Raw genomic sequence first — 22,711 nt, 5'->3', positions numbered from 1 at the left:
ATTACAATCAGATGGTTAGAATAATTTTGTGAGGCCCACCATAGTTTCCTAGTATGATTCAACTCATCCATTACACGCGTCCAGCAGTGCACACCAAAATCAATGCTGATTCATAACCTAGGTGGGCCACACCAAGAAGATTGAATGTGGACGTTGGAAAGAGTGACATTTATTGTAGGAATTTGCAGATGAAATGTGGGACCCATTGTATTTATTATATGCCACCCAACTCATTATTCCGATGAGACGACAGTGATGAAGGGGCGCAGTGGAAACATGTCATTTTCTAACTCAAGTGGACCACCCTACACACGCATAAAATAGAGGTGATTGACATGTTTTTACATTGCTCTCTATGGTGTGTCCGACCAAACTTTCTTATTGGTTAGGGCTGTCATCTGGCTAGGCCTGGGGTAGGTCTTGGGCCGAATTTTGAACTATTTCGAGCTGGTTTGTCGGGCTGGTTCTATTCAAAATTTTAATTTTTTAAGCTCGATTCTAGCCATTGACACCCTTGCAAATGGTGTTATGGCATGAGTGCAAAACGATGTTGATCTAAAATTCAAATGAATCTCAACACCGAAAAAAGTAAGAATGAGATGCTTATTATTAAAACTTTCTAAGTCTATGAAAGTTTTAAATCAATTTGATATATGGGTTTCCCCATAGACTTGGTGGTACTCACCTTATGATCATCGGATAGATGACATATAAACATTATAGTTGTCCCCTGGAAGGTTTAGTGCATCGGGTGATCGCATTTGCTTGAATGCATGGAATGTTGTGGGGTTAGGCTGATATTTGTGTTTTCCTCCATCTTGACAGCACTTACCTTGATCTTGACAAGACTTAAAGTATGAATGGATTAGATTGCATATAAACATCATGCATGTCCTAGTAATATTTAAATTGTGGACATTCTCGCTCTTACCTTTTCTTGTGGTGTGAATAGAGATGGGCATCGAGTTAAGTTGGACCGAGTTAGGGTTGACTTGACTCAACCCAGTTTTGGAATAAACCTGACCCGAACTTGACCCGACTCAGTACTGATACCAGCATGCCTAACTTGATCCGAGTCTAGGTCTGACCTGGACTAATCCGGATTCAGTCCGACCCGGTCACAGGTACTGAGTCGGGTTGAGTCAACACCGAGTCGGGTCGGGTGCAGTGGGTATCCGCGGGCTGAAATCACAACTCAGGACCTAGGTGCACTTGTCAGAATTACAACCTCTCCATAAGCTACACGACATCTCAAATCTAAAATGTCAAATTTGGGTTTTCTTTAAATTATTATTTTTTTAAATATGTACGAGTTAGGTTTCAGATCGAATTGAGTCAATACCGAGTTGGATTTTGGGTTGAGTCGAGTTACTGGGTGACCTGAACTTGACTTGATTTGAGTTCGGATGGGACAAAGTCTACTATGTTCGGATCAACTCATCCACTTGGTTTGGGTCAAGTCGGGTGTGAATGAGTGGGACGATATATTCAAGTCTGCCAAGTCGAGTCGTCCCGTGCCCAGCCCTAGGTGTGACCCGCTTAAGATATTGATCTCCCTCATTTTTAAAATCATGTTGTAATAGGATCTTGAGAAAGTGATGGATGGATTTGATATCACACAGACATCAGGATGGGCTCCACAGAACTCTTGTTGCATGGGTTCCCATTAACAGATGTTGTAGGAAATTCACATGCCTGCAAAACAAACTCACAATGATTACTACCATCCAAAATAGTCTACAACCCATCATATTGTATATGTAAAATTCACGATATAGGTTGTGCGAGAGCCCTTTATTTTCATAGTATGTACTAAAGATAATACAAAAAAAAGATCAAGTGGGCTACATCAACGGGAGGAATGTAAAGTTGTTCCTAAAACTTAAGTTTACACGTTGTGGCCAACCTGCATTTATATAGGTCTGATTTTTGTAAATTCCCTTCTTCATCTTGGCTATTCACACACGATGAACGGGTTTGATGAATGATATATACTATGGCATCCCCACGAACAAACGTATGGCTGTCATCTCATCCCTATTGTTGCTAGTGATGTGGCCACCTAAGTTGTACATCTAGATGTTTTTTGGCCCCATAGTCTATCATCAAGGAGCTCATCCGATTGACGGATAGGATTTCACATATACAACTTGGTGGACCCAATATTGGAATTTTCACCATTGGATTTGGATTCTTTTAAATGTTCAAAACTCTTTATATGATAGAGCTCCTCTTTGAGGGGCATTGAATATTTTTTCAAACCTTTGATTATACAAAGGACATGATGATTGTCACAAAACACGTAGATTATCAAAGGTTGAAATAATTCAATTTAAGAACCTTTATTTATAATGTATCCGCCATATAAAGTGTGCCCACCGTATAAACGACTTGGATGACTGGAAGATGTCCCAGATTCAAAAGGCTGAGGGCGTGTTTGGCCGGGTGCTAGATATGGTATTAGATGAGATTAGGAGGGTTATTGTGTGCCATCCCATCCCGTCTGCTGTTTGGGATGGCGGGATGTATTTCATCTGCCGTGCCCCATAATTTATGTGTTTTGTGGGGCCCAAGTTTGAGACGGATTCAGCCAATCCTAGGATGCGAGTTTTCACCGCTATGTGGGGCCCACCAAGATATCAATGAGATATCCACTCCCTCCATCATTTTCACCAACCTACATTCAGCCATGAACCTATTTTGAGGTAGATATAAAATAGCGAGTGGGGCACACCACAAGAAGTAGTGGAGATGTAAACCCATCCATTTGTGACGGTCCAAACATGCTGTTGTATATCCCATGGGCTATTGCAAACCCATGGGATCAATGAACAAACACTGACACCACCATCATTACCTTAAAATCCATTTCATCCCTCCTAATCCCATAGGATCGGTCCGGCCAAACACGCCCTGAAGGTCTATAGGTGTATTGTATCACCTTGGGATGTATTGGAGCCAACCTCTTGTGTAGGGCTATCTCATGAGCTAGTTTAGCCCTATTAAAAAAATGGTGGCCAACTCTTTAATCTTACACACGATATGGTTTGCCATAATTCAGACCGTCCAAATTGCTGACCTAATGGTAGATGGACCTCACCAACAAAGTACCATTTGATTTTCCTCAGTAGCTGAACTACTCACTATCTTAACCTCCCATTTGATATCCATTGTTTGATTTGTCTCAGTAGTTGAACCACTCATTATCTTAACCTTCCATTTGATATCCACTAAATGGATGGTTAGGACCGGTTGCTCAGTATTATTAAAGATATATGCAGAGCTGGGCATGGGATGACTCGGCAAACTCGACTTGTCTGATCTAAATTCATTTAGATTTGACTCGATCTGAACCGAGTGGGTGAGTCGATCCGAATCGAGTTGACTTCGTCCAATCCGAACTCAAACCGAGTAGAGTTCGAGTCACCCAGTAACTCGACTCGACCCGAAAATCCAACTCAATACTGACTCAACTCAATTCAAAACTTGACTCGTACATATATATTTTGAAAAAAATAAATCAAATATGATGTTTTTAGATCTTAGACTGATGGAGAGGCTGCAATTCGGCAAGTGAATATAAGTTTTGAGTTGTGATTTCAGCCCGTGGATACCCGCTGCACCCGATCTGACTTAACCTGACTCAGTGCTTGTGACCGGGTCGGACTCGGTCCGGATTAGTCTAGGCCAGACCCTAACTTGGATCAGGTTAGGCATGCTGGACTCGGTACCAAGTTGGGTCAAGTTCGGGTCAGGCCTATTTCAAACCCGGATCGAGTCGTATCAGCCCCAACTTGGTCCAACTTGACTCAATGCCTGCCTCCAGATATATATGCACCATCTGCATTCGGGCCTACAAAATGGTTCAAAGCTAAAAGGAGTTTAGCCTTACAAAATGATAGAAAGTACATAATCCAAGTCGTTGATCGTGAGGGTCCCATCCCATAAATTGGCTGGTATTGAAATCAGACATGCTTACTTGGATGATTGTCTTCAGTAGGAGGAACAAATCGACCGATGGGAGAAACTTGATCCTAATTCTCCATAACATCACATAATCATCCCCTCCATTTCTTGCCCATGGCACACTTAAATGAGACCCATGAGATGTATGTATCAGATCAGGCATAGATATGGACTGCTAGTACACATCAGCAAAAGGCTAGCAAACCTAGTACACGAGTGTACTCACAAGGCATAAATGGTATTTTACAAAAAGTGGGAACTTCCTCTCTTCAAGTCATATAGATAAATTACATGCATGGGTGCACTACAGTTTTTACATATGGTTTTTATTTTGGACCATGGGCTTAGTGATCCAACCATTGATGTGATGATCCTATTGTAGAGGCTTAGTGTTTACATTTTATAAGCATCTTGCTAGGTTTGAACTTTTTATGATGAAAGTCAGTGCAATGACCATCTTAATTTGATATTTGGTTTTATAACATGTAAAGTGCAGCATAGGTCTGGTTCCATAGCTCAGTGGTAGACAAATTGCATTTCAACATTAAAATCATAAGTTTGAGTGTCCATGCGGTGTTGAGTGCGTAAAAAATAAAGGTAGAGTGCAATGTCATTGAAAATTTCTTGAGATTAAACTGTATAAGACGGTCATTATAGCCTCATAACATGTACCATCCATATGCTACATATCCACTTGGTTGTTGAAATTGGGTATCTTTAATCTATGCTGAAACATGGGTCATTGATCGATTGATTAGACTGATCGAACTATCGACATTTTCTGAATTTATTAGTTTGCTTGCTGGACAATTTTGGTCATGTTAGGTCAATCAATATGGAGGTTTGATTGATCGAAACTTTAATCGATGGCACGCGTGATTTTATATAATTGCGCGATTTGTTTTCTATTCTGAGTGTAATACTATATATATATGGGTGTAATACGGGATTAGGGTAGAATAAGGAAAGAAAAATCGTTTATAAGGTTTGGAAGGGAGGAAACTAAGATTTTCACATCTATAGATCTCATCTCTTGTACTTTCATTTTTATAGTGGATCGTTTGTCATTTTGTGCTATGGTTTTTTCTCGCATGGGTTTTCCCATGTAAATTCGTGTGTTCTTAATGATTGCTTTATTTGTGTTCATCTTTGTTTGTGTGATTTTATTTGGGGTTTGCTTCCTCGGCTCCTAACAAGTGGTATCAAAGCGTACGTTGGGATCAGAGTTTGAATTTAAAACATGATGATGAAAGGATCAAGCATGAAGTATGAGACAGAGAAGTTCACCGGGAAAAATAACTTTGAACTATGAAAGATAAAGATGAAAGGCCTTCTAATTCAGCAATGATTACTGCAATCATTGCTTGGTATAGCAAAGCGTCATGCGACTATGAACAATGAAGAGTGAGAAGAATTTGACCACTGAGCGATTACCTCAATCCAATTGTGTTTGACAGATGATGTCCTTTATAATGTCATTGATTGAAAGACCACTGCAGAACTTTGGATGAAGTTAGAAAATTTGTACATTACAAAACTCTCAATAATCGTCTGTATTTGAAGAAACAATTTTATAATATGAAGATAGTAGAAGGGTCAGATCTTAATAAACACATTAACATGTTCAATCAATTACTTTGTAAGTTGATAAGTGCGGAGGTGAAGTTCAACGAAGAAGACCAAGACCTAATCCTATTAGATTATCTTCCAGAGTCATAGGAGAGTTTCGTAGATACTATGTGCCATAGTAGGAAGACTATTGACGTCAAAACTGTTATCTTAGCCCTTCATTCGAAGTAATTGAGAAAGGTGGACAATGGTGGGGTTCCTCTACAAATGCGGTAGTTGCTAGGGAAAGAGCTTTTGAGTGGGAGAAGGGAAATTCACGATCTATGTCCAAGTCGATGGACAAAGGGAGGATGAAGTGTTGTAATTGTGGTAGACAGGGACATACGAAAGAGTGTCGGAATCCTAAAACCCGAAAAGTAGAGAAGTCGAATGATTTACCGAAGGAGGCCAACGCAACAAAATTTAAGGAGGAGGCAGGTGGTTGTAACGTATTAACCGCATCAAAATTCGGGTATCTCAGCAATGAGTGGATTTTGGATTTGGGACTTCATACCACATGACCTCTCATTAGAATTTGTTCACCAGTTAGAACGAGTACGATGGTGGCCATGTGTTTATAAGCAATGACATTGCTTGTCAGGTAGTTAGTATCAGATTGGTGCATATCAAAATGTTTGATGGGATGTAGCATATCCTAACTGACGTGAGACACGTTCCTGATCTAAGGAAGAATATAATATCTCTGGGAGCTCTTGAAGCAGTAGGATGCAAATTTACCAGATTTGATCGTGTCCTAAAAGTTTCAAAGGGGTCACTTATTTTTATGAAAGCACATCAAAACAATAACCATTACAATCTGATCGGGAATACCATATCGGGTGGAGCTGCAACGTCTATAACAAAATCCACACCTATACGTTTGCAGCATGCACACCTAGGCCACATGAGCGAGCGCAGCATGAAGGTACTTTTTTATCATTGTTTGAGTTATGCATTTAAAAGTGTTGATTTTAATGTATGTAAGCATTATATATATGGTAAACAATTACGGGTGTCTTTTAAGTTTGAAAAACATGTAAGTAAATGTGTGTTTGATTATATGTATTCGGATGTATGGAGGTCAATGCCCGTGGTTTTTGGTGGATGATCATCATTATTTGTCACATTAATTGACGATTTCTTCATAAAGGTGTGGGTTTATTTTATGAAAAATAAATTCGATGTTTTCGCCACCTTTAAGATGTGTAAGCCGATTGTAGAAAAATAATTAAGCCAAAAGTTGAAAATACTAATGACAAACAATGGTGGAGAATTCACTTATAGGGAATTTAATTAGTTTTATAAAGATGAGGGGATAGTGAGGCACAATCTAGTAAAACATACACTAGAATGACATAGTGTGGCGGAACGTATGAACCAGACTCTCTTGGAGAGAGCCCGAAGTATGTTGAGTAATGTTGTATTGGGGAAGGAACTATGGATTGAGGCTGTCAATACAACTTATTACTTAGTAAATCAGTACCCATCTACGACCATAAATTGTAAAATTTCAGAGGAAGTGTGGAGTGGTCATGATGTAAACTATTCAAGGCTATGAGTATTTGGTTGTGATACTTATTCTCGTGTATCGTCCGTTAAGAGAGATAAGCGAGTACAGGTTATAGGACCGAGTCATATAAAAGATCACGATTAGCCGTAACGTCAGGTTCAATGAGGATTCATTGTTCCACAAGGATGAACATAAGAAAACAAAAAAATCAGCAGTGTTTGATGTTGATATTGACAATGGTGAGATACAAGTAGAAGATGACCCGAAAGAAGAGGTACATGAGTAGGTGGAGTAGTCACTTATGAGAAGAAATTAACCGAGAGATTACAGATTATCGGCAAGATAGAGAGATGACTCAAATGTTGTATTCACTTTCATTACGGATGAGAAGGACCCATCTACTTTATAAGAAGCATTGGATGACACAGATGTTAAAAAGTGGATGACGATGATATAAGACGAGATAGATTCTTTATACAGGAATGAGACTAGGGAGCTAGTGGAACTTCTCAGTGGACGGAAAGTGATCTAATCCAAGTGGATTTATAAAAAGAAATGATAAAGATAAGGTCAGATTGGTAGTGAAAGGTTTCCTTAGAAAGAAGGTGTTAACTTCAATGAGCTATTTGCACTAATGGTCAAGCATGTATCTATCAGATTTGTGTTGACACTGGTCACCCAATACAATATGGATCTAAAATAAATGAACGTGAAGATTGCTTTCTTACATGGGGAATTGGAAAAGCATATTTACATGAAGTAACCAGATGGATTCGAGGTACAAGGGTCGGAGAATAAGATTTGTAGGTTAAAGAAGTCATTGTACATCCTAAAATAGTTGCCTAGGTAATAGTATAAAAGATTTGATTCTTTTATGGTGACTCAATGGTTTACCAGAAGTGAATATGATCATTATCTCTACTTCAAGGCACTGAGTAATGGAGAATTCATTGTATTTGTATTATATGTTGATGGCATGCTTATCGCCATCTATAATATATATGAGATCAATATATTAAAGACTCAGTTATCAGAGTCATTTGAGATGAAAGATCTAGAGCTGTAAAAAGGATTCTCGGCATTGATATACATAAAGATAGGGAGAGGAGTAAGTTACACTTGTCTCAGATAGAATACCTTGAGAATGTGTTAGTCAAGTTTATGATGGACAATGCTAAATTGGTTAACACATCATATGATGCTCACTTTTGGTTTTCTTCAGAGCAATGACCTACTACAGATGAAGAAAATCAGTTTGTGTCTTGTTTGCCCTACTCGAGCACGACTGACAGTTTGATGATCTCTACGAGACTGGATATTTCACATGCAGTCAGTGTTATGAGCAGATATATGTCAAACCTTGGCAAGTAATGTTGAGAGACAATGAAATCGTTACTTCGGTATCTACGAAATACGAAAAACTATGTCTTGACATTAAAAAAATTAGATGAAAAACTTGTAGGTTATGTGGATTCGAATTGTGTTGGAAATGTAGGCAATAGAATGTCGACTTTCAGTTACTCATTTATGTTAATGGGTGGAGCAATCAGTTGGATGTTGAAGCTTCAGTATGTGGTTGCTCTTTCTATAACTGAAGTTAAGTATATAATAGTGATAGAGGTATTCAAGAAAGCTATTTGGTTGAAAGGAATGATGAACAAGCTTGGGCTTCAAAAGGAGGCTGTGTCGGTTAATTGTGACAGTGAAAGCTCGATTAATTTGGCAATGAATTTGATATATCATTCTTATACTAAACATATTGATATTTGCCATCATTTTGTCCGATAGATACTCGAGGAAGGTAGTGTTACTCTTTAGGAGATCTACATGAACGTGAATCCAACGGATATGTTTACAAAGGTGGTTCACGAAGAGAAGTTCATATTATATTTTACTTTTCTAAGCTTGACAAAAGTTTAATGAAGACGGAGTGTGCACGAAAAGCGATAATGATGGTGGAATTATGATGAAGACGATTAGAGATGGAGGATGAAACTTGGGGCAGTGAAGCATGGAGATTAAAGCTATAGTGGAGATTGTTGAAATTAGATGCCTCTAATCTATGTTTAAACAGGTGTCATCGATCCACCGATCAGACTGATCAATTGATCGAAATTCCTTGAATTTACTAGTTCGCTCGTTGGATAATTTTGGCCATCTTCGATTGATCGAATATGGAGGTTCGATGAATTGAGGGTTGCTCGATTGATGTTGATCGATCAAAGCTTGGATCGACTATGCACATCTTATTCCAGGGGTAACACTATATATATGGGTGTAATACGGGATTAGGGTAGAACAAAGATAACAAAATCATTTCTAAGGTTTGGAAAGAAGAAAATTATGATTTTTGCATATGTAAGTTCATCTAATCTCTTGTACTTTGTTTTTGTAGTGGATAGCTCATCACTTTGTGCCGTGGTGTTTTTCCTGCAATGATTTTTTAAAATGTAAATTCGTGTTATCTGTGGTTGTTTTGTTTACGTTTATCTTTCATTGTGTGATTCGGAGTCGGGATTTACTTCCGTTGCTCCCAAAATTAGTTATATGGGATGAACTCACTAACATACCATAAAGTTTGCTTCTAATAAATTTCAGTTCTATTTTTTATGAATTCATTTCTTCGCATATTATAAATATACAACATTTATGATTGTATATGCAAGTGCTTTACAGCTGAACAACTCAAGCATCATAGGTCCTATTAAGCCTTAATGCTTTGAAATTTTTTTGCATTTCGTTTGTCAAGGAATCAACTTCTGTATCTTATGAAGATAAAAAACTTGCAGTTAGCTCACCATTTTCAATATACTAATACTGTAGCTCAACATGTTTGCCATTTGAACTATTAGCTTCATTTTTATTAAGCTCATCAAAATCTTATCATTTAAAAATATGTGAATCGTCTTGCTACCTGTGTCAAACTCCGCATCTGGGTGAAAAGAACGTGCTAAAGGCAATCTTTTCAACTTCATAAGCATACCAGAATCCTTGCTTCTTGTTAGGCAAAGCAATAATTACAACTCCAAATAGAGCAATATGATAACAGGTAGATTTATTATCATCTTCATCCTTTTAAAATCATCTATATTATAATATTTTGAACTTATTTACTTATAAACATAATTTAAGATGCTTTGTTTCCTTTGGATGCCCAAGCATTCTTTTAATAGTTTGATGATGTTTAATAATGATATTACTCGGGGTTATTATATGAAAATTCTTGAAGTATATTGTATTCTAAGAGCATTTATAGACTTTTCGTATTTACCAAACCACTCATCTTATTTAAGGGCAGAGGATGAAAAGTGTAATTTGCCCTCATAGAGACTTAAGGAGAGAGCCGAAGCTATGTGGGCCTTGACTGTGATTTTCAAATCCAATCCGATCAACAGTTGCATGATTCAATTTTAGACTTTGGTCTCAAAAATCAACTCCATTCCTGATTAAGGTGGACCATACGATTGAAAACAATGTACATGACAATGCCCACCCTCTAAACTATTTCCCTCATTATGGCCCACCTAAATCACAAATTGTCCTGACATTTGGGCTCCATGTCTAAATGTTTTTGTGGCACCAATAGTTCAAGTGGATTTCACATACTCATCATGGTGGGACCTGTAAAAGTCAACGTTGGTCATCTCACTCCTAACCGTTTTCTTTGGTGCGGCTCATCTGAATCACAAGTCAACCTGATTTTCTCTACCTTTGTGGGCTTAACGGGGGATGGAAGCGGATCGCGTAGTGAGTAACTCACTACGCTTAGTGTACTTAGTAAACTCTGTGAGGTCCACCATGATTTTTGTATCTGATCCACTCCTTCCATCAATTTTACTAAATAATTTTAGAGCCTCAGCCCAAAAATGAAGCATATAGAATGTTCAAATGGACCACAGCACAGGAAACATTTGAATTGAACGTCTACCGTTGAAATATTCTTGGGGGCCACAGAGGTTTTGGATCAAGCATATATTTGTGTTTTGCCTTCATCCATGTCTGCATAATCTTATTAACAGGTTGGATGACAAATAAACATCATTGTGGGGCCTAGAAAGGTTTCAACGGTGGAAATCATTATCCCCACTGTTTCCCTTGATATGATCCACTTGATATTTGAATATACTTTAATTTTGGGCTCAACCCCTTAAATTAGATGGAAAAATGGATGGACATTGTAGATAGGGCCCAAATGAGTTTACTCAATACGATGAGAGCATACTGTGTAACTCAGTAGGCAATCCGATTTCACGTGGGATTGCACATCCAAAGCTCTCAGTGGATTTTACATACACAACATGGTGGGCCACGCCAAAAATTAGCCAGAGTCCCTCTCCCAATTGTTTGACAAGATCTTCACTTGCATGTATTAAAAAAAAATTATGGATCGTATGCTCGAGTCCACCTTGATGTGAAGGTGAAATCCACTCCGATCATTAGATGTGTAATCCCACATTAGGCCTACGGTAAGGCTCATGGCCCTCTTTTCGTCCAAAGCTCAATTTGCACTACTGGGCATTGGTCCGAGTCGAATTGGGTCCAACTTGATCTGATTTGAAATCTCAATGGTCTTATTCGAACTCAATCTTATTTAGGACTGGGTCCGTGTCATCTGATTCGAATCGATCCGATGCATACTTGGCATGACCTGATCCCTATTCGACTTCAGGGAAATCAAGTTGGATCGGGTTGGGTATGATTCGAATAGTATAAATTTAATTCAACTATTTTACTTAGTGTAATCCACTTCAACTTTGACTATACCGTATTTTTGTATTCAAGGGTTAAAATGATATGGCAAAATGACTGAACTTTTGTGTTCAAGGGTTAAAATGATACGGTAAAATGAATGAACGGCTTAGATAAAACATATACACTAAGGTGGGCCTGTACGACCCTAAAATAACGGTCTCCGCGCTTACATCGACGATTATAGTATTGCCGTACACTGCACTTTCGTGCAGTGACATCTTTTTCACGCAAGGCTGTGCTGTGACCTGGTGATCGACGTTAGCAAGTTCAGTGGGTATAATCATGGGGCATGTGTTATATCTAAACCGTCCATCCATTTGGCGAGGTCGTCTTAAGGCTTTAAACAAAAAATAAGACAGATCTAACTATCAAGTGGACCACATGAATTTTTTAACGGTGAAAATCATTCTCTAATGCTATTTGTGGTGTGGTCCACGTAATCTTTGAATATTATTCATTTTTTAAATAATGTTATATAATTATCTCTAAAAATATATGAACGGTGTAAATATAATAAATACATCACTGTGGGGCGGCCATGTAACTTTGATATCCTTTGAACCGTTCGTACAACTCGGAGCTCGAGGAGCGTCAGTGCTCGTCTTCGCATGAGACGTACCTTGATGGAGTGGATGTCAGACAGACTGACATACATCGCGGTGGGAAACGGATTAGCTACTTCCCCGGCACCAGCCCGGTGGGTCCCACCATGATATATGTGTTTCATCCATTCCGTTCATCCATTTTTACAGAACATTTTATGGCTTAATCCCAAAAATGAAAAGGACATAAATGTAAAATAGACCACACCACAGGAAAAGAACGGTGATTGGATATCCACCATTAAAATCCTCCTAAGGCCCACTGTACTGTTTATTTGACATCCAATCTGGTGATTAGGTCATACACACATAGATGAAATGAAAAAACAAAGTTCAGCGTGATTAAAAACTTTATGGCCTTCAAAAAGTTTTTAATGGTCGACGTTCATTCGACACCGTTTCCTGTAACGTGGTCCATTTGAGATTGGGATATATCTCAGTTTTGGTCTCGTACAACAAAATGATCTAAAAAAATAGATAGATGGCGTGGATGAAACACATACATCATGGTGGGGCTCATAAAGCACTAACCGCCAGCCATTGGCGGGTGGCAGGGAGTAGCCAATCCGCCCGCCCCATGGTGTTGCTGAGAAATCTGGTCCAAACGGGGGAGTACTTTGCTTTCCTTGTTCTGTACGGTAAAAAAAGTCAGGTAAGTAAAAGTGTGTATATATATATATATATACACACACGGTTCGGAACGGGTCAGTCCGAATCCGATCCAATAGGATTGGATTTCGGGTCGGTTCGGAACAGGCGTATCCGGATTTGATACGAAAATATTTTGGATCTAGATTATGTTACCCGATCTTAATCAATCCTAACCATTGGTTCTGTTCGAATCGGGTTGGATCGAAACTGATCGAGTCGGATCCATCGGATTGGATGTGAAATACTCAGTTCTAATTTGCATTAAGGTCCATGGCCCCCTTTAGGCCATAGAGCTTCATGAGCAAATTTGGAGAACTAATCTTTGTGTGAGTCGCCCCTGTCAACAAGCCTATGCAGTGAACAGGGTGCCCAAAGTTGTTGGGACTAAAAGAAAAAACTATGTATGGCTGGCAATCCCATTGTCACTTCAATCTTCCCAAATTAGGGCAGATCACAAAATTTTCTCATATGACGGTTAAGTAAAATCAGCAGCCAAGTGGCAATCCAATTGCCGTCCCAAAGGAAAATGGTTATTTTACCTTCCCAATGTCCAAAATTACCTATTTTAGCACTTATCAAAGAAAATCCATAATACAACTTGTCGTCCAACTGTTCAAATCTTGCCACATGAAATGTTTGCCTTCCATATCACCATAAATTACCAAATTTCCAGGCCAACGTCTATTAATAGAGGCCGACCTTTCTCATTTAAAAAAGACAACATAATAGAGAGATGGAGAGAGAAGATAAATGAAGTAAACTTACAAGACAAGTACAATGTTACCAAAATCTATTGCTAGCAAAGAGAGCGAGAGTTAGTGTAGAGAGCGTACCTCATTCATCTGAACCTTCTAACTCATTCCGCCCTAGCATCCATCCAGGCCATTCAACCCACTCTATACAAGCATATTCAAGTAGTCTCTACTGTCCAAAATTGATGGAGTAGAGTTGGGATCTGAGATCTATGATCAATCTCCTCTTAGAAGGAGTGCCCTAATTCTCATTTCATTTTATTATATCTCCATGTGCATTAATGACCATTCAGCCATCCACCTTATTTCCTTTCTATTTATACTCTGCATAACTCTTCATCCGACACCCCATGCTTACAATTTAGCTAATTCCCGATTGTATGCTCTACACCTTTCAAAGCATTTAGATCCTGGTGTATTAGAAGTCAAGTCTTGTTCGACCCTTTTGCTTCTTTGATCATTTGCATATTGCATCAGTTCTCGTACTGGTAGTTGTTAACTCCTTGATTTCACCTTAAGTTGAGACACTGCGAATCTCCTTAGGGGTGATTTGAGCGGGCTGGTAATAAATATTAAGTTGTTAATATACATTTTGCATCATTCACACAATGCACCTAGATTACCTTTCTTCCCTTTCTTTGTAGTTATTATCTTCTCCGAACCCACCATAGGTTGAAACATCAAGATTTCCTTAGTAGTGACTTCAGAGAGTAGTGGCTTGCTAGTTAGTTTTTGGCACCGTCTGTAACCAGCCAGTCTATTAGCATAAGGCTTTCTGAAACTTCTAAAATTTCCAAAAATGCTTAAATCCTGTATAGTAAAGATTGTGCGTAAGCACGGGCGATCGAGAGTGCTAACCCCTTTCCTCAGTGTCAGTGTCACCAAGGTTTTTACTTAGAATTCCTGGTTTTAGAACTAATCAAGGAGTCATCTTAATTAGTGAATCTCTGATTCTAAACCCAATGCGATTCTACTAATCTAGCCACCCATATATTCTAGGCATTTTTCAGCTAATGTCAACTCCAAACCATTCAAACAGTAGCATCCTGAGTCCATACCATGTCTATCCAAAACCACAAACACAGGAAATCATAGACGCGCCACATTGCACGGGACTAACGTCCACAAAGAAATCAGGTTGATCTATGATTTAGATGAGCCACACCAAAGGAAACGATTGGGAAATAAACATCCAACGTTGATTTTTTTTTACAGATCTCATCATGATAATTATATGAAATCCACTCAAAACATTAAATGCACCAATTATTTAGGTCTAGGACAAAAAAATTAGGATAGTTCGTGGTTTAGGTGGGGCACATCGAGGGAAATAGTTTGGAGGGTGGGTGTCGTCCTATACACTTTCCAATTGTGTAAGTCCACTTGAAATCACAAATGTCGCCGAATTTTGAACCCTATACTTAAAAAATGAGTCACACACTTGATGGTTGGAGTGGACTTCAGAAATACAATATGGTGGGTCCCACTCCATGTGGCCTATCCATTCCTAGCAAGGAAGCTATTTACGAGTCTAGCTTAGATGCTATAAAGTAGGATGAGAATGGATGGGGTAAAAATGTCTTTTTACACACAACTATAAAGTAGGAAGCATGAATTGATAAATATAACATTTAAATGCATTTTCTAGTAAAATTAATATTTAAGGGCTTGTTTAGATTCATAAAAAGCATGAGAAAGGAAATAGTGTTTCTTAGGAAACCTTATTTTCAAGAAACTATAGGAAATGAAATATTGTTTTCTTTATTTTTGATTCATAAAAATTTAGAATCTATTTTCAAGTTTGTTGTTCACTAAAACAAAAACTTTTCTTAAAAAGATTTTAGGTAGTCACTAGCATGTGCTAGATTAGCACATATGGTGCATGTGGAATGCTTAGAGATGAATAATGGCACGTGTGGCATACACAAAATATGTGGGCACCTAAAGTTAAATTGTAGCATGCGTGGTACATGTGAGGTGTTTGAAGTTATACCGTGGCTTATGTGGCACAAGCCATGCATTGACACATTTGACATGTGAACACTAAGGCTAGATGATGACACTTATACACATTGGCACCATTGGCATATTTGGATAACTAAAGAAGGACAATGGCATATGTGGCACATTGGTGCATGTGGCACATGTAGGGCACAAGTAAGATAAATGATGGTACATGTGGCACAATAGCTCATGTCGGGTGTAAGAGAAATGGTGACATATGTAACATATTAGCACATTGGGGGTTCTTTACATATGTGGGGCATAAGATAAAATGGATGGTGGGACATGTCGCATAGTGGCACGTGTGGGGCATGACTGAAGATGGACAATGTTTCATTTAGCACATATGACATAAGTGAGGTAATTGAACATGAATACTAGTGCATTTGAACTTTAACCCTTGAGAAATCTATTTTCCTTCCATGGTGGGAAAATGCATTTCTTAGGGGTGGAGGCGGAAAAAGAAGTTCAGTTATTTTCTTACAAAGATAGAAAGTGGGAAGTAGTATTTCCCACAAAAAAAGAGGCTTACTAAACAATGGAAAGTGAGTTTCATGAGAAATACTATTTTATTTCCTATACTTTCCGTGAATCTAAAGGGAATTTTGACCAATTTCCCACAAAGAAAGGCTTACCAAATAATTGAAAGTGAGTTTTTAAGAATGTTTGTGGTAAAATTCCCAAATTACACGAGACTAGAAAATCAAACAGCCCCTATGGAAAACACTATTTCATTTCCTATACTTTGATGAATCCAAACAGGCTCTAAGAGAAATTTCGTGGTATAAATCCAAAATTACTTTGATATATACTTTACAAGACCTATTGCAAATGAGCTAACTATTGTCTAAGCACTATATATATATCCATCTTCTCAAGAATTATTTTTAGATACCTCTAGGTTTTTTTTTTTTTAATAAATTGGTATAGATACTAAATTGAAGTTATCCATTTCAATCCTTTTTTATGACAATAACAATGTTTTCTACCTCAAACACAACTAATATTTTCTATCTCTAGCCATTTTTATTTTTAGAAACATAAGATGCTTCTCCGATGTAATCTATTTCGAACTTAAAGCATGCAAAAGCTTAGTCTTTTCAATCATTTGTGTCATGTTTGGATACGTGTACCCTTAGCTACATACAAAATGGAATAAGAAATTGTTTCCACTAACAATACTATACACAAGGTTGTTTAACATACTCATCCCTCTTTTGGGCTATTTCCATAGAAATGATTCCCTTGTGACTATGCCCAAATAAACTCTTAGCTTTCAGAAAAAAAAAAGTGATCTGTGTAAGGTAACATAACACATGGTAGACTCTCTTCATTAGCACTCTCCATGACAAGGTTGGGATGGTGGCACTGTAATGATATGATAGGCACATATCTATCATATCAACAGCCGTTAGAATTTCGGGGAGGTTCGTTACTTCTCAATGTAACATAATCTGGACTAGTGTAATGGTGCAAACATATGCAATAATAAATTCAACATAATCATATTTTAAATTTTAAATTTAACTACTCAAATTGTGAGCCTCAATTTAGATTGATCATACACCAAAATTTTATCTGAAATAATGGTCTAATTAGTCTTCTGGCAGGCATGGGTTGACAAAAAAACCAGCTCTCTCTCTCTCTCTCTCTCTCTCTCTCTCTCTAATATATATATGTAACCTATCTTCTGTGGTCCGTGTGATTTAGATGGCCTACTTGGAGTTGCATAGATGCAACCCATGCAATTTTAGAGTATATCTGCATTAATCAACTCTTTTGCTGTATTACTCTGTTCTCGCATCAATCCATTGCTCCACATGTAAACAGATAGACAGTTTGGATTGTTGAACATGGTCTCCGTGTGGTGTGAAATTATATGGACGCTGGATCAGTGGACAGGACCCCACATGCCAATTATAGAGGGATTAGATTAGTGATCAGGCCCCAATGTGCCAACAATAGATTGATTGGATGGTGCCACGTACAAAACAATGTGTCCATGTTTTTTTTTTTTTATATCATCACCACGTGCTAACTACCTGACAGTTTGGATTGCTAGAACAAACGTGTGGCCCACCTAGATCACTCGACTTATGCTATGGCCTACTTTGATCATTGAACAAATGTACGTTTTCCAACTTGATGTTCACATGCCAGCTACATAAAGCTCTTTCATAGGGAGGGGCAAATGTCTTTTGGTGCTCTTTACAGAGAATGAGGGCAAATAAGTTATTTGCATGCCTAACCGTCGAAAGTTATCAGTGGTTTTGCTTGCTTTCACATTTATGTGACCAAAAGTCAATTTGGGGTAACTTTCTACCCTACGTGGGGGGGAAAAAATACGGGTATATGAAATTACACCTATCAAGTACGGATTCTAACTTAACTGGTTTCTATTTCTTATGGTTGCTTGATTTAGGTTTTCTGGTAATGTAATCTTCAAATCTCCTTCAAACATTCCTATGTAACTAAAATCAATAAACAAATAAGAACCCTATATACAACCATGATTTCAGGAAAGATAAAATCAGGGGGAAAGGCAGTACCTGGTCCCAATATCAAATCAGCATTAAAACTTCGACTACCTTTAACAGAAATCTCCAAATACAAAATAGTTATTGTGCCAAACAAGATAGAAATCATATCTCAACCAACAGCATTTGGATATTTCTACAATGCAGAACTCTGGCACCATCGAAACAGGTCAGGCACCATTGACCTGGTGGGGTATAGAGAGCACTATATCACAAGTAGTTCCCTTTCAAACACCAGTTTGGCATGACGGAAAATACAACACGGAAAGCCTTTGGAATAACTAACAAGAACACTCCACTTGCTTGGCTCAGGATTGGCATGAAAACCAAATTCATGTTGCCAGTCTTATTTCAAAAGAACCACCAGCTGGGGTTTACTTGAAAGATGAAGAATCAAGCCTGAATTTCATTTTCGCAACCAGAGCTTCGAAATTTACTTGACATCACCTGATTAGACTATGATCTCACTTGGAAACATTCTTCAAGATCAGAATCAAACTTCACAGTAGATCATGGTATCTAGAACTCCTCGCCAGCATCGGACTCCAGACATGCAGCCTCGGGAAACTTAATTGGACACCACCTGTACAGTGATTTAGATCCTACAATAGTCAAAACAAATTACAATATTCTGTTTACTAGCATGTGCCAACATGTCCAACATGCTCATTAGGTGAGCCCCACCATGTAGATGGCCAGGCCCCAAAATAGGATAGGTTGGCCACGTATACAGAAAACTAATTACAGTGGAAGAAAAAGGGTTAGAACAGAATTCCATATTCAATGCATAGAGACCACTTAATTACGGAGCCATGCTGATTTTTAGGCTAGGGCATCTGCACAGTGGAGCCTGCCGGATGTGCAGCTTGGATGTTGCACATGAGGCATGCATCCTCCTGCATGCATGTTTGTGTATAATACCCAAACCTCAATATGCATATATCTTAGTGTATGTTATACCTAATGCATAAAGAAAGATATTTAAAACTAATATGAAAAGAGTTAAAAAAAAATGTTTAATAGGGCTTGTCCTACTTGCAGTGCAGCCCATGTCCAAAAGAAATCCAATAAGCATGCCCACCACTGCAACTTTTAAGAAAGCAAACCATCTCACTGTATACCTTCAGACCCCAGTCATTTATGTGTTTGACTTTCTCAGTTTTGAATAGGCCTTAGGTTATTGAGTTCTACATAACCCCGAAATGGGTGCATCATTCAGGGTGGAGAAAAGGGAAATAAAAGTACTCACCGGGGAATTTTTTTTTGCAAAACTCACTTTGTTGCAAAACTTACTTGAAAAGACCAAGAATTGTGCCCATACATGTAGGCATGTATGACTCTGTTGATAAATCTGAAATGGCTAAAAAACAAAGGAGTGCCATGGCCCCGCGTCGACATCTTGGTATGGCTTAGAAACATAAATGCCTCCTTGCAACATTCTAGATGTTTTTCCTCCAAATAGTATAATAGCCATGTCAGAAATCAGTTACCTAAATAGGACAGAAATACAAGTAATAACCAAATGTATAAAATAATAATAAAAAAAAAATCTGTCCATAGTGCTGACAAGAAAACCAATGAGAGCTTAGGCTGCATTTAGACGAGTGGATTAATTGAATCACAAATATTTGACTTAATCAAAAGGAAATCACAAAACTTAATGATGATTCCTCATATCTGTAATGAGGAAGCAGCCCTTGAGCTTGAAAGTGAGGCGTATGCCATTTGAAGCCCGGACCAAACTACAATTTGGTTATTTCCACTTTATCAAACCGATAATTGCAATGTGATACCCGCCTGGGGTTTGGGCGAATGGCTAGCGCCGTGGGTTTGCTCCCCACAGATGCGAGTTCGATTCCCCTCCCCGTGCTTTACCCGATGCACGTGGTTTGCGGGTGATTGCGTGCATCCGCAGGGATTAGTCTCGCCTTAAAAAAAGGGGCGGGGACACCCTGTCGTCATTAAAATAAAAAAATAAAAAAATTGCAATGTGATAGTGCATCCAAACGCATGAGCAGTATGAGATTCCAATAACTAATAAGTTGGACTAGTATGATATGTGGAGCTTACTCCAATTCAAATAAAACTTCTGTCAACTACAGATTTAAGTCTGGCTGAATCAGTTCACTTGCCTAGTTTTTATTTATATGCTTAAATGCCATCACAAGTTATGTTCTATAGTTTAATATAGATACTGCTGTTATCATAGAAAACAACCTCCCATGGCTACTTGTGAGAGTAGAGTTTCCCCATGTGGCACATGCATTCGACTATGGTGCAAAAACCTGAAACCAGACTGTCCAGTCACCATGTCAGGCTGACTCAGAGATTTTACTTGGCTCGAGTTTGCATTTAATAATTAGATCAAAATCATTTGAAATAAATTTTGTTATGTTAAAAGATATAAACTCGAGTCCTCTACTCCACCTACGGTATCTTTGGCTGGGATCTCTTCTACTCGATACAGAAGGAAATCTTCAGCTGAGGTCTCCTTGAATCATCTTCGGCTGGAAACCCTAGGAGGGAGTCGGCGAGACTTAAGTCTTGTATCAACAATGAGTCAGGCACCTTTTCCAGAAGTGGTAAGAAGGGCATAGGGGATCGATCATTGCATAATGAAGATCCGTAGTTGGAATGTGAGGGGATTGGGGTGTCGGGAGAAGCTGGTTCAGATTAAAGACTTGTGTGGGCGTGCCAAAGTTCAGCTGGTGGCATTTCAGTAGACAAAGCTCCAGGCAATGGATAAGAAGTTGTTGACTCTGTTTGGGGTGGTAAGGAGAAAGAGTGGACGGCGATTGATGCAGTCGGTACTGCTGGTGGCATGGTGCTCTAGGATGTGGAGGAAGGAATAATGGTGGGGTGGGAAATATTCAATATCAGTGCTCTTATCGAGGGTAGCTTCCAGATATAGGCAGGCGTTCACTTCTGTCTATGGGCCGAATCATGCAGTTCTTCGGCAAGTAATGTGGGAGGAACTCGATTCAATTCGGAGTAGATGGATGGTTTTCAACATGGTTTAGTTCACATTTGAAAAGTTGAATGGCAGTCGGATAACTCATAACATGCGGGAATTCTCGAATTGGGGGTAAAGGAACAAGCTAGTAGACATTCCTATGAACGATGTCAAGTTTACTTGGTGTAATGGGCAGGCAAGGGCCATTATGTTGAAGCACAATAGTTCGTTTCCTCAGATTGGGTGGACGACTACCCTCTTGAGTGGAAAATGTATATCAATGTATCAATGTATATTGAGGGACTTTATCACTTCAACACCCCCCCGCACGTGCAAGGTGGGAACTCCGCACGGGAACATATTGACAAAGGTGGAGGGACACTCACACCATAAATAGGCCGGGCTTAATTTCCCGGTCCCTAGGCCGGACCTGATTTTCCTGACCCCTCGTGGGAGAATAATATATTAGCAAGGCATATTTGCTGCTCTCGAGATTCGAACATAGGACCTTCCGCTCTGATACCATGTCAAACAACCATTTACTCCAAAAGCTTAAGCTGTCAGAGTGTGGTGTATCAATGTATATTGAGGGACTTTATCACTTCAACAGAAAAGGGGCCTAACAAGGCCTGTCTCTGACCACTGTCTAATACTTCATGGAGGTGAACAAGGAGAACTGGGGGCCCAAGCCATTTAGATTTGATTAATTTAGCTTAAAGTTGAAGGCTTTTTTAATCTAGTAAAGAATTGGTGGAACTCTTTCCATGTCTAAGAATACACAGGGTTTAAATTAGATAAGAATTTGAAGCTGCTCAAGGGCAAGATCAATGAATGGAAGATGGAAGTATTAGGGGAAAGTGAGGTGGAAGCTGAAGCCATATTGCAGAGTATTCAAGCTATCAATGCGAAGGAGGAAAGTGGCGAATTGTCAGTAAATGAAAGAGCTTTGAGGGTCAAACTATCCTAATACTACATGAACCGGTTGGTAGAAGAGGATATAAAATGGGGACAACACTCTAATGAGACATGGTTGAAAGAAGGGGACAAAATTACGTTCTTCTTCCACAGCATCACTAGTGCTTGAGCAAGAAATAAAAGGATCCATAGTGTGGTCGTGGAAACTATGAGAGTAGAAGATAAATATCAAGTTTGCAATGTCATTATGCGGTATAATGAGAACTTGTTGACGGATGGAAGAGACCTTGATTGGATAAGTCGTCTTTCAATCAGATGTCGGCAGTGAAAGAGGTAGTCTGGAGGTCCCTTTCTCAGTGGAGGAGGTTAAAGAGGCTGTGGATTCCTTGGGAGGGGGATAAAGCTCCAGGCTCAGATGGCTTTCCCATGGTGTTCTACCAGGTTCTTTGGGACCTCAAGGG

The 22,711-nt window shown here is 38.8% G+C and overlaps 1 protein-coding gene across 3 annotated transcripts in view; it reads right to left on the bottom strand.

Moving 5' to 3' along the window:
* Positions 1–18,395: 18,395 nt before the first annotated feature.
* The window catches only part of LOC131240189 (vacuolar sorting protein 39), a 43,722-nt gene continuing 39,406 nt past the window's right edge, over positions 18,396–22,711 (bottom strand). The window contains exon 13 of one of the 3 annotated variants that reach the window (XM_058238299.1): positions 18,396–18,984. The gene's annotated coding sequence lies outside the window, so the exon portion shown is untranslated. Of the gene's footprint in view, positions 18,985–19,658; positions 20,335–22,711 lie in introns of those variants that run through there. The other 2 variants (XM_058238298.1, XM_058238300.1) reach the window with 2 other exon arrangements.

This window comes from Magnolia sinica, chromosome 3 (genome assembly GCF_029962835.1).
Source record: "Magnolia sinica isolate HGM2019 chromosome 3, MsV1, whole genome shotgun sequence".
NCBI classification, from domain to species: Eukaryota; Viridiplantae; Streptophyta; class Magnoliopsida; order Magnoliales; family Magnoliaceae; genus Magnolia; species Magnolia sinica.
Note: the sequence above shows the minus strand (reverse complement) of the source record. Positions and strands in the feature narration are given on the sequence as shown.